The sequence below is a fragment of the Boleophthalmus pectinirostris genome, unplaced genomic scaffold (genome assembly GCF_026225935.1).
Source record: "Boleophthalmus pectinirostris isolate CB_2022bp ecotype Guang Dong unplaced genomic scaffold, ASM2622593v1 HiC_scaffold_13, whole genome shotgun sequence".
NCBI lineage: Eukaryota > Metazoa > Chordata > Actinopteri > Gobiiformes > Gobiidae > Boleophthalmus > Boleophthalmus pectinirostris.
This window is the reverse complement of record NW_026571036.1, coordinates 25,909,832-25,921,279: the sequence shown is the minus strand read 5'-3', so window position 1 is coordinate 25,921,279 and position 11,448 is coordinate 25,909,832.

Below are 11,448 nucleotides of genomic sequence, written 5' to 3'. Positions count from 1 at the left end.
ATATGATTAAAATATTTGAGTAGAAAATCAGCCAAGGGCCAGATTAACGGTCACGGAGGGCCGGATCCAACCCCTGGGCCGCATGTTTGACACCCGTGCTTTACTGCATTGTCTTTAAAAAGAACCCAAGAAGTTAAAGATCTGCAAGTTTTGTTTTTCTATGAAAATTGAGTCAAACTTCATGCTGGAACTCTGTGCTGAACTTTACTTTTTGAAAAGTTTAGTTTACTGTTTACAAGGAATTCATTTTATTTTATTATTTTTTTAATAATATTTCATACATTAATTGCTTATTTGAGAATATTTTATTTAACTTCTTAGTAGCACTTTGCATTTATTTTATTTTCCCGTTTGTATAATGTTAAAACAAATAAAAACACAAATAAACAAGTAAATGGTTTTGCATTTTGTTTCCATACTGTACTGAAAATTAACCAAACCATGACGTCAAAACAGAAGTACGTACCGAACCATGATTTCTATGTACCATTACACCCCTACTTTTTACCTTTAGTTCAGTAGAGATTTACAATTCCAGAGCTGAAATCATCCAAATGATTCTAGAGAAGGTGTGTGGAGTTTAAAAACACAATGGAGCATTTACTGTATTATCTCATGACATCACAAGGTGGAAAAGAGAGCGGAAAAGAATGAAATATCTCTAAATCTGCAGGTTTGTGTGTTAAACTTGTGCGTATGAAACAAAACACAACTCCAGTTCTGTTTGTGATGAGGAAACATTAAAACACGGATCAGAAAACGGTGTAACATGGGCCCTTTAATAAAGCATAATAAATATAATATGGGTACTAAACTTACCCCTGTTTTCCTGGCAGCGCCCGTGCTTCTTACAGCTCGACCTCCCTGAACCTGCTCGTATATCTGCAGCCCCGTAACACAACGTGACAAGCCACACTAATGTCATCAGGCCATGGCCATTATAAAACATTATAAAACCCACACAAATGATGTTAATACGATCCGAGTGTAACTGAACTGCTCCAGCTCAACATCACCCTGAGTCAACAATAACTGTGTACTTTGGCGCACCCTGGTGGCTTTTTTATATAACCTCGGGGATTCTGGTGAGGGGCCCACCCATACGAGGTTCTGCAGAGCCAAAGGCGGACTGCGAGCTGCCAAGTCCTCTTATTATGTTAGCGGGGCTCCGAATGCGACTACGGTTTCAACACCATACGGATAATGTCGCCAACAGCCCTGAGCCTTGTGAACCGGCGCCAGATATTTAAAAGAGTTTCAAACCTCACCGAGAGACGCCGGAGAGGACAGTGTGTCTCTTGACCTGTAATAAAAGATCAGATTCGCTGGCAGGACGGTTGCGTTGCGGAAGACGGCGTTTAAAAGCCCACAGACACCAGGTCGGTGTAATAAGGCGGTCGAACTTCCTAAACCAGATCTCATTCATCACTAGATTAAAGCGAAGCATGACTTAACTCAGCTTTGGAAATGTTGGAGTGCACAAAACCGTCGGAGAAAAGAGCACTTAAAGTCTCACTGTTAAACCGCGTTGCCAGATCAGGTTATGTAACAGATATGAGTGTTTTTTTAAAGGTCCTATATTACGCAAAATTGACTCTTGTGAGCTTTAAGTCATGTTAGAATGCTGCTACCTCCTCAAAAACAGACCTGGAGTTGTGTTTCATTCACACATGTTTGAGTAACTCTTTATTATTAGTCTATCTACATCTCCAAAGCTCCAAATGTTCCACCTTGTGATGTCATGTAGTGGTAGTTTTATCTGTAGCTACCTTTTACTTTTAGTACAATGGAGATGCCTAATTCCAGGTTTGAAGTCATCCAAATGATTCTAGTGAAGGTGTATGAAGTTTAAAAACACAGCGGAGCGCTTCCTGACACGACATCACAACTTGGAACAGAGCGTTTTCAGTTTGAAAGAAGAACTCAGCCTAAATATGTAGGATTTTAAACATGTGTGAATGAAATAAAACACAAGTCCAGGTCTGTTTGTGATCAGGAAACATTAGAACATAACAGAAAATCGTGCAATCGAGAGTTTTTAAAGGAGTTAGTCTGAAGTGTCAGGACCATGGACAGCACCTAAACACAAACAAAGACGTAATTTTCCTCAGGCCTTAACCCCGTAGACTGTTCATCTGTCCAGTCACCAGTGAAGGGGTGAATGGCAAAAAAAAAAAAACGCATTCGGGAACTTGACAAAAGTTTTAGAGTGAAGACATTTCGACACTTCTCCGAGCTGCTTCTTCGGTTCTGGTCAGACACTGATGGACACTATGTTATTAGTTTTTTGTTTAGTTTTTTTCAGACCAAGACTTTGTTTTCAGACCTGACAGTTTGGACTTGCTCCCTGTGCTCTTCCTCAAAGTCACGTGATGTTGTTGCGATGTGTCCGGTCACTGGTTTATACAGGTTTTGGCGCTGTCTTTGCACCGGTGGAGGTTTTTCCCGTCAGTTTTTTCCCCGTCAAGAAACAGCCAATCATCACTGCTACGTAAATTGCCGCCACAGATGAGGAGTGAATCAACACAGAGCACTGAAGTCTACGAGGCAGACTACATTACATATGAGTGAAGAGTCAAGTCGAAGAAATGGCGGATTCTCAAGTAAATGAACTTCTCTTGGTTATTATTGTTATTGCTTACTGTAGTGAGCGGGTGTACGTGTGACGGATCTTTCCACTTTTATTATTTTGTCAGGTGTAATGTGTAACAAGCAAGTCCTGGTTTAGTCCTAGTCCAGTCCTGGTATAGTCCTGGTCCAGTCCTGGGGATCGGTTCTGCGGCTGTGGTGTGTATATATTTATAATCTGCTAATGACATGGTGTAGGTTCAGTCCTGGTTCAGTCCTGGTTCAGTCCTGGTTCAGTCCTGGTGTAGTCCTGGTTCAGTCCTGGTTCAGTCCTGGTTCAGTCCTGGTTCAGTCCTGGTTCAGTCCTGGTTCAGTCCTGGTGTAGTCCTGGTTCAGTCCTGGTGTAGTCCTGGTTCAGTCCTGGTGTAGTCCCGGCAATCGGCTTGGCGGTTGTTGCATGTACATTATATGTTTATAATCCGCTAATGACACGGTGTAGATTTTCTTGTTCTGGTTCTACTCGATGGTCCATTTTCGGACTATTGGGCCGTCAGACTAATGGACTGACCCCGGCTTGGTCAGGTGTAACGTGTAACAAGCAAGCTTTGTTTTCCACACTAGCTGGCCGAATGACACGGCCTACGAACACATCGCCACATTTGACCATATCCTTGACATAATAATCTGTCACACGTCCACCCGCTTACTGCAGTGACCAATAACATTAATAACCAGTAGGAGTTCACTTACATGAGAATCCACCATTTCCTCGACTTTAGTCTTCAGTCATCTATGGCTGCAATTTATGTAGCAATGCTGACTGGCTGTTTCTTGATGGGAAAAAAAAAAAAAACTGACGTGAAAACTGTGCCAAAATAATCCATACTCACAGAATAGTTTTGTGTTTGTGTTAAGACTTGCAGTGTTGTACCTGAACGCTGGTCACTCTACCACCCTTGTCACTCTTGTGGTCATACCGGCTTGTAGCAGCCTGATCCTGTCAGATCTCAGAAGCTCAGCAGGGTCAGGTCTGGTTAGTACTTGGCTGAGAGACACTGGGAAAATCAGGTGCCACAGCGGGGCGCCAGTCGCTTAAAATGTTGTTGTGTCCTTAGGCAAGACACTTCACCCTCATTGCCAAGTATGAAAGTGGAGTGTGAGTGATGGTGGTGGTGGTCGGAGGGATGGATGGCGCAGATTGGCATGGCAGCCGCGCTTCTGAAGAATGCTCTGTAAAGTGTCTTTGTGACATATGTCAGTGAAAAGCGCTATATAAATAAAGACCTACTTACTTACGACTGCACACAAAATAGTTTTACAGCTACAAAACAGTTTTACACACAATCAAATCAATTCTGCAGATACAAAAAAATATTTGCACACGCACAACATAATAATACAGACATGCAAAACTACTCTAGACACTAAATACTGCAGGTACAAAATGTATTAGCACAAGCACCTTCTCTTTTTTTTTTTTCTCTTTTTTTTTTTTTGCACAAGCGCAGATTGGTTTGTCCAGCCATAAAACTTTATTCCACTCGTGAGACTGTTTTTACAAGTACAAAATATCATCACATTATTTTTATTCCATAATTTTCAGGAGCCTGTGATCAATACGAGTGTTCTTTTTGGTCATGTTTGTTCAAATAAAGCTCAAATTAAGTCCAACTTGAGTACGAGAGCTTCTAACAGAGCAGTGCTTTCAGTTAGCTTCACACCAGCAGAGAATATTTCAGTCTGAATATTATTTTTGCAGTCATGTGGTCGGTGGCGGCAGCGAGGAGGAGATGGGGGTGAGAGATGCCCGCCTTCGTGTCTGCTTCCTCTGCAGACTTCCATCCTCTCTTCATGGATCGTCGGTCATGTTCGGGGCTGGCCGTACGGAGTTTAGAAGTGGAAAATAAAACGCTCCATGTTTCCTACAGACGAAATAGTGATTTACAACGTTCTGTGATTGAATGAGCGCTCGGGCTGACAGTGTGAGTGTGTGAGAGAGGCACAGGGCTCCGGCAGGTCCCACGGCTCTGCTCAAACATCTTTAGTTTAGAAGTTATTTCAAGTGGATAGGAGAGATTTTTTATATTTTTCTAACGACTTCTTGGTTTGGTGGGAAAGAACTTGTCGTAAGATTACCTCTGTATGTCATTAAAGGTCCTACATTACGGCAAAATGAATGTTGTGTGCGTTAAGAATGTTATTCCCTCATCAAGAACATACACTGAAAAAAAAAAAAAAAAGTCTGGGTGTAGTAAAATATATTAAATCAACTTTGGTCATTTTTACACTGAAATAACATAATTCTTTGAGAACTACAACTTATTTTAAAGCAATGGACAAAATGTACTTTTTTTCATGTATTGTCTTTAATGAGTAACTTTGACTGTAGAATCACTCACATGTTTAAAGGTTTTACAGTCGCTCCTCACAAACCCACAAATACTGAGTCATACCAAAGTCCTTCTAAATCCCTGCACTCGGTGACTATACAGATTTGAGGTTGGGGTGGTGTTTCTCCACTGATCCAAAGGTTGGAGGTTCAATTCCTGCTCTCAACATATTAAAAAAAATAAAAAATTGGTGGAGTGGTCAGATCTACTGACATACAGATTGGCAGTGCGATTTTTAGCCTGTGTCCTTCTTGTTGTGTTCTTGGGCAAGACACTTAACCCACCTCTCCCCAGTGTTTGTGTACACTGGTGTGTGAATGTGTGTGTGAATGTGTGTGTGGTTCCTTGTTGTAAAGCCTTGAAGGTGGAAAACTCTGTATAAACATGTATGTGACCATTTATTTAATTATTTCATCACATCAATGCAATTAATGATGACAATATTTTATAAATGTTACTTAATGTATTTACATAATTATGACATCTAACTGAGTAACAATTACTCAGTTTTTTCCATTACTGTTAAATGTGGTGGTAAGTACATTTCACTTAATACTAATAAGTAAATAGTACCTGATATTACTGCAGTAAAATTTACTTTAAAAATGTGAGTGTAAATATTTACAGTTAGTTTTATACAAGTAAAGATTTAAAGGTTGTATGGAGGATTTTTTTTTTTTTTTTTTTTTAAAATTGTTATTGAAAGTTTAAAATACCATTACAGAGATGCAGCGGCCTTTTAATTATGATGACCAAAAAAAAAAGAAAGAATGAAAATCTATCAGTTGTGGATGTAGTGAGGCCAGATAAACATCAGCCAATAGAAAACGAGGCTCCCTCTTTTTCTATTGGCTGTTAGGTTGTCAGTCAAACTCCCTACATTTTTAGTGTAACTGAGTCGTCGGCGCTCGGGGATTATGTGGTTTATGCAGCGGTTCTTTGAGGCTTTTTCAAACTGTAGCTCCCTTGCAATTCGCACAAAGTTTGTCGCGATGGCGGACGAGAATCCACGACCAGTTCGCCGCAAAAGAAAGTCCGAAGGGTCTAAAAACTGACGCGTCGGTCGCTAAAATATTTCTAGGCAGGTCACTTCAACAGTAATTCTGAACATGCACTGGATGTAAACAAATGTGATTTCTAGAGTAAAGAGGCGGGAGGAGGAGATGTTTCTACTGAGGAAGGTGGTGTCACACATGCACAACATTTGAAAAAGGACAGTCGCTGTATTTCGCTTCCCTTAAAAAATCCTCTATACAACCTTTAACACAGTGTTCAAAGTTTCCCACTAATATTGTGGATTTGTACTAAAATATAAGATACTATGTTCTAATGTAGTTTCCTCATCACAAACAGACCTGGAGTTGTGTTTTGTTTCATTCACACAAAAGCCCTGCATATTTAGGCTGTTTTCTTCCCTAGAACTGAAAACACACTGTTCCACCTTGTGATGTCACGTGGTAATACAGAAAGTCCTTCACTGTGTTTTTAAACCCACACATCTTCACTAGAATCATCTGGATCACTTCAGCCTTAGAACTGGCAATCTGTACTGAACTAAAGGTCAAATGTAGCTGTTAACTTGGCAACTACAACTTCATGACATCACAAGGTGGAAAAGAGCATTTTGAGCTGTACTTGCTCATGTCGAACCAGGAAATAAAATGATGAACTTTATACAATTCATTACTGTCAACTGGACAAAGGTTTCATGGCTTTTCCAAACAGCGTCTTCATTTCTGTTCTGGATTCTATCTGAGGGATTACACAGACGTTCTAAACTTCACCAAGACGATTGTAACAGAAAAAAACTAGGCAAGATTATTAATAAAAATCTTGAATATAATCATGTGGAGTTAATATGACTGACTGAACGAACCACAGCCCAGCTCAACCACACCTTCAGTTACCCAGAAGCACTTTCTAGCCTGGAGACCTTGACGTCTATGAAGGTAGGGTCCTGAATTATCTGGACTGACCACCTGAGATAGATCCCCCATCCTGACTGCCCTCCCAGCCATCAAAAATATCCGTTGTCACTAAATATTGGTAAACAAATATCGTATTCCTTTGTTGTGGCATGGTCCTTGCAAGTGAAAGACTTTTAAATGGAATAAGTCGTCTAACTTGTTATGTGCACTTTAAACTAACTTTTCTGGTGGAGGGTCTGTCAAATTTCCATGGAGATGGCTTCATCTGGAATGTTTCACAGTATGGTTTTAGATATTTCTGTCTTCATGGAGACCAAACCAGACCAAGTTACAGGTCAGATCTGCGGATAGGTGACCCCGTTTAGTCAGAATGCTTGTTTTTTTTAGATATTTTTGAGCTATAAAACCACTTGCTATTCAGTCCAATCCACTTCATTTCTGTTGCACATTTTATAAACACAGTGTTGGCAAGTAACAGATTACATGTACTGGAGTTACGTAATCAGAGTACAATTTATGAGTAACTGTATTCAGTTACAGTTACTGTTTCAGTGAGTGGTAATTGGATTACAGTTACTTTGTTGAAATAAATGGATTACACGGCGGTGTTTTCCTGTTTTCACATTATTTTTATTTTTATTTATTTATTTATTTTTGGTAATTCCAGGACTAAAACCAGGTCTAAACCAGGTCTAAACCAGGTCTAAACCAGGTCTAGACCAGAACTAAACCAGGACTAAAACCAGGTCTAAGCTAGATCTAAACCAGGACTAAACTAGATCTAAACCAGGACTAAAACCAGGTCTAAGGTAGATCTAAACCAGGACTAAAACCAGGTCTAAACTAGATCTAAACTAGATCTAAACCAGGACTAAAACCAGTAATCTGTAGGGGAATACATTTTAAAAGTCACCTTCCCAACACTGTATAAACATGACAGTTTCCAAAGTGCTGCACAGACAAATACAATAAAAGACAGTCAATCATAAATAAAAACAAGACATAAAATTGTTCAAATGAATAAAGCTAAAAATGATTTTAAAAATGTATAAAATAAATAAATAAAATGAAATAAAAGACACAGAGGACCACACAACTCACATGATGTCAAAAGCCAGAGAATAAAAGTGAGTCCTAAGACGAGACTTAAAACTCTCCACAGGGGCTGTTGGGACGTGGGCGGCTGAGTGTTCCAGAGCCACAGAGTCTTGGCCTCCTAGAATAACTTCATAAAAACTGTCCCGATTAAATCATGAAAAAACTTCAAAAATACATCACAAACTCTTTCAAAGTATTTTTAGATGGTTACATTACTACAAAACAATGCAGATCATCCCCTGGAGCTTCCCTTGTGATTGATTCTAAAAGTTCAGAATAATATTATGGGACATACATCACACTGTGGCCTCTATTCTCGTCCCTATAATTAAAGAATCAGAAGTGAAGAGTAAAGACAGCTCGGAGTCTGGACGGCTCAAATGAAGCCTGCACACATATTTATGGTCCTGGTCAGACTCGTGGTGCCAGACAAAACCACATGAAGTGATCCACACTCCCAGAGACAGAAGTGGACACTGAGATCATTATGAGAGGATGATGTCAGGTACTCATATTTTAAAGGTGCATTGTGTATTTTTTCTCTTTTTAAACAGCTCTACCTTTGCTACCAGCTTTGACTAGACTGACCCAACAGTACGTCTCATACTTCATCCAGATGTACCCAGGCCAGACCAGAGACGTGTCTTAATTTTATTTATTTGAGACAGGGACAGTGCACAATCTACATGAACCTCAACAGGAGAGATGTTTGTACCAGCTTGTAGCACCTGTGCTCATCTCCACCTGTCGTCCCTGTGCAGGTTCATTGATTGATTGTATTTTTAATTGACCTTAACTATCAGTTGTTCTTCTTGGAGACCTGTAGCATGTTTTGGGTTGATAGGGGAAACCAGAGTGCCTGGAGGAAACGCATCCAGACACGGGGAGAAACATGCAAACTCCACACAGAAAGGCCCAGGCGACCTGATGATCAAACCCAGAACCTTCTTGCTGTGAGGCATGAGTGCTAACCATTCAACCACCATGCCCTCATTCCCCGGGGCCTCCTTTTGGTGGGACATGCCCGGAACACCTCGCGAGGGAGGCGTCCAGGAGGCATCCGGAACAAATGCAAAGAGCCACCACAGCTGCTCCTCTCCACACCAAACCCAAAACCTGCTCCAGGTCTCAAAGAACAGCTGATAGTCAAGATCAGTTAAACACAATCAATTCAATCATTGTGTGTCCTTAAGCAAGACACTTCACCCACATTGCCTAGTATGAAAGTGGTGTGTGTGTGAGTGATGGTGGTGGTCGGAGGGACTGATGGCACCGATTGGCATGGCAGCCACGCCTCAGTGTCAGTCTGCCCCAGGGCAGCTGTGGCTACAATAGTAGTTTACCATCACCAGGGTATAGAGTGAATGAATAATGCTGAATGAATAATGCTGAATAATGCTCTGTAACGCGTCTTTGGGGACAGAAAATGTCTGTGAAAAGCGCTATATAAATAAAGACTTACATGGAGGAGCAGCGGCTCTACTCTGAGCTCCTCCAGTGTGACCAAGCTCCTCACCCTGTCTCTAAGACAGTGCTCAGCCACTCTACAGAGGAAACTCATTTCAGCCACTTGTATCCGCAGTCTCGTTCTTTTGGTCATTACCCAGAGCTCATGACCAGAGGTGACGGGAGGAACATAGACTGAGGTTAAATCGAGAGCTTTGTCTTTCGACTCAGTTCCCTCTTCACTACAACAGTCCGATACAGCGACTACATCACTGCCGACGCTGCACCGATTCACCTGTCAGTCTCACGCTCCATCCAAGACCCTGAGATACTTGAACTCCTCCACTTGAGGCAGGAACTCTCCACCCACCTGCAGTGGACAAGACACCTTTTTCCGGTTCATTTGAGAGACTTCACGCTGTCTTAGTCCACTTCTCTTCTACAGTCGAGGTTTCATTACATCCAGATCAAGTCCTGATCCCTCTTGTATGTGAGCACACAGCGGAGTCCAGACGCTGCGGCTCCATGATCTCACAGCCTGTGTGTGCCAGCACCTCCTCTGGGTCCAGGTCTGGGTCCGGGTCTGGGTCTGGTTCTGGTTCTGGTCTGGTTCTGGTGAGGTCTTTAGCTGTGTGTGAAAACCACAGACGTGCGCCCAGGAGATCAATACTCCCAGACTCCCCTCACCACAACTCACTCACCGACAGAGAGGAGGAGAAGAGGAGAAGAAGAGAGGAGGAGAGAAGGAGAGGAGAGGAAAGGAAGAGAGAAGGAGAGGACAGGAGAGGAGGAGAAGAGGAGAGGAAGAGAGAAGGAGAGGAGAGGAGGGGAAGAGGAGAGGAGAGGAAGAGAGAAGGAGAGGAGAGGAAGAGAGGAGAAGAAGAAGAAGAAGAAGAAAGGAGAGGAGAAGAAGAGAGGAAGAGAGAAGAAAAGAGGAGAAGAGAAAGGGAGAAGGAGAGGAAGAGCAGAGGAGAGGAAGGAAGGAGAGGAAGAGAGGAGAGGAAGAGAGAAGGAGAGGAGGAGAGGAAGAGAGGATGAGAGGAAGAAAAGAGGAGAGGAAGAAAGGAGAGGAAGGGTGAAGGAGGAGGAGGTGAAGAGGAGAAGAGGAGTGGTGAAGAAGAGGAGAGGAGGAGAGAAAGAGATGACGAGAGGGAGAGGAAGAGAGGAGGAGAAGAGGAAAAGAAGAGAGTGCCATTGAATCCTCTGGACTGTCCCGGCTGCTGCAGTGTAAAAACGATGGAGTTAAATGAATCAAATCGTTCCATTTATTTGATTTCATCTCGTTAGTTTAATCGTCACATAAAAGTGGATTTGTTGTATTAAAAGTCCAGTTTTACTTCCAGTTGACTCCCCTGAGCTTGAAGACATTTTAGAATGTTCCCTCACCAAAAACATAATTGGAACTGTGTTTTGTTTCTACAGCATCAAAGCTCAAAATAGTCTGTTACACCTTGTGATGTCATCAAGTTTCAAGCAACAGCTCCTTTTACCTTTAATTCAGTACAGATTGACAATTCAAATGATTCTAGTGAAGGTGAATGGAGTTTGAAAACACAGTGGAGCACTTCCTGTATTACCACATGACATCACAAGGTGGAACAGAGTGTTTTCTGTTTGAGAGAAGAACAACTCAAGGTCTGTTTGTGACGAGGAAACAACACTGTGACAGATCAGAAAATAAGTTTATTCTTGAATCACAAAATGTTTTCAGCTCAAAAATAAAATAAATGTTGAGTTTTAATAAACGTACATCATATTTCCACCCAATTTTTTAACTTAGATTTAGATTAAAAAGACATGAACAATATTTTATTTTGAAAGTGAACTACACAGATAGAGCAGATTTTGACATTGACCGCTATTAAATCAAGACGGAGACTGAATTTAAGTGATTTTATTTCATTTGTGAATTTGATATTTGATTTTCTTTTGCCGTGTGTTTGCTCATCTCGGTCGGGTCTGTCTGCACAGCTGTGTGTTTCAAAGATTCCACCGTGAGCTCCTGTAAACCTGATCTG